The sequence below is a fragment of the Periplaneta americana genome, chromosome 7, assembly GCF_040183065.1.
Source record: "Periplaneta americana isolate PAMFEO1 chromosome 7, P.americana_PAMFEO1_priV1, whole genome shotgun sequence".
Classification (NCBI taxonomy): domain Eukaryota; kingdom Metazoa; phylum Arthropoda; class Insecta; order Blattodea; family Blattidae; genus Periplaneta; species Periplaneta americana.
Genome location: NC_091123.1, coordinates 187,674,193 through 187,675,769, shown reverse-complemented (window position 1 = coordinate 187,675,769; position 1,577 = coordinate 187,674,193). Strand labels below are relative to the sequence as shown.

Sequence of the window (1,577 nt, the reverse complement as noted above, 5' to 3'; positions counted from 1 at the left end):
TTTTTTTTATAGTCCTAGGTTTATTGCATCTACTATTGATAGATTTACGTTTATTTTATTTTATTTCATTTACGTTTATTTTATTTCATGTAATTGTAATTATTGTATATTATATATCACTGCCACCGGGTGTATACCCAATTGTAGTGTTAATAAATACATACATACATACATACGTACATACATACATATTCTTTGTGGGAGGATTTGTAATGGAGATGAAAATGAAATAACATCACTTCAAATCAAGATTTCAGGTATAACTCCCTGTAAAGTTGATTTGAATAATTTCGAGGGAAAAATTGTTCCGGAGCCGGGTATCGAACCCGGGACCTTTGGTTTGACGTACCAACGCTCTACCACTGAGCTACTCGGGAACTCTAACCGACCCCGATCCAATTTTTCCCTCTATATCCACAGACCTCAAAGTGGGCTGACAACCGTCAAGCAACCAACTTCGAGTGCACACTAACTCTGTGTGACTTAAATTGTGGTTTTCTGTTAACGAACAGTGACGTGTATTATGCAAATCAAGATTTCAGGTATAACTCCCTGTAAAGTTGATTTGAATAATTTCGAGGGAAAAATTGTTCCGGAGCCGGGTATCGAACCCGGGACCTTTGGTTTGACGTACCAACGCTCTACCACTGAGCTACTCGGGAACTCTAACCGACCCCGATCCAATTTTTCCCTCTATATCCACAGACCTCAAAGTGGGCTGACAACCGTCAAGCAACCAACTTCGAGTGCACACTAACTCTGTGTGACTTAAATTGTGGTTTTCTGTTAACGAACAGTGACGTGTATTATGCAAATCAAGATTTCAGGTATAACTCCCTGTAAAGTTGATTTGAATAATTTCGAGGGAAAAATTGTTCCGGAGCCGGGTATCGAACCCGGGACCTTTGGTTTGACGTACCAACGCTCTACCACTGAGCTACTCGGGAACTCTAACCGACCCCGATCCAATTTTTCCCTCTATATCCACAGACCTCAAAGTGGGCTGACAACCGTCAAGCAACCAACTTCGAGTGCACACTAACTCTGTGTGACTTAAATTGTGGTTTTCTGTTAACGAACAGTGACGTGTATTATGCAAATCAAGATTTCAGGTATAACTCCCTGTAAAGTTGATTTGAATAATTTCGAGGGAAAAATTGTTCCGGAGCCGGGTATCGAACCCGGGACCTTTGGTTTGACGTACCAACGCTCTACCACTGAGCTACTCGGGAACTCTAACCGACCCCGATCCCGATCGGTCGGTTAGAGTCGGTTAGAGTTCCCGAGTAGCTCAGTGGTAGAGCGTTGGTACGTCAAACCAAAGGTCCCGGGTTCGATACCCGGCTCCGGAACAATTTTTCCCTCGAAATTATTCAACATCACTTCAGTTCAGTAATATAGAAGGCGAATCAGGAAGAACAGTAAATATTTTATGGATTTGTAGTACAGCTGTTCTGAGTAAAAAAGTTCATATAAACATGTCCAATATTCAAACGAATGTGGAGATACAGTTGTTTTAATGGTGCGAAATGACAGTTGATATAAGTGACAAGCAGGAAAAACAAATGTCTTGAATG

At 41.2% G+C, this 1,577-nt stretch overlaps 5 non-coding genes across 5 annotated transcripts; 1 reads left to right on the top strand and 4 right to left on the bottom strand.

Annotated features, from left to right (window-relative positions):
- Positions 1–305: 305 nt before the first annotated feature.
- TRNAD-GUC (transfer RNA aspartic acid (anticodon GUC)) lies at positions 306–377 on the bottom strand. Its single transcript has one exon. It is a non-coding gene; the product is annotated as a tRNA-Asp (tRNA).
- Positions 378–590: 213 nt separating this feature from the next.
- TRNAD-GUC (transfer RNA aspartic acid (anticodon GUC)) lies at positions 591–662 on the bottom strand. Its single transcript has one exon. It is a non-coding gene; the product is annotated as a tRNA-Asp (tRNA).
- Positions 663–875: 213 nt separating this feature from the next.
- Positions 876–947, bottom strand: TRNAD-GUC (transfer RNA aspartic acid (anticodon GUC)). Its single transcript has one exon. It is a non-coding gene; the product is annotated as a tRNA-Asp (tRNA).
- A 213-nt stretch (positions 948–1,160) lies between these two features.
- TRNAD-GUC (transfer RNA aspartic acid (anticodon GUC)) lies at positions 1,161–1,232 on the bottom strand. Its single transcript has one exon. It is a non-coding gene; the product is annotated as a tRNA-Asp (tRNA).
- A 48-nt stretch (positions 1,233–1,280) lies between these two features.
- On the top strand, positions 1,281–1,352 carry TRNAD-GUC (transfer RNA aspartic acid (anticodon GUC)). The gene has a single exon. It is a non-coding gene; the product is annotated as a tRNA-Asp (tRNA).
- Positions 1,353–1,577: the final 225 nt, after the last annotated feature.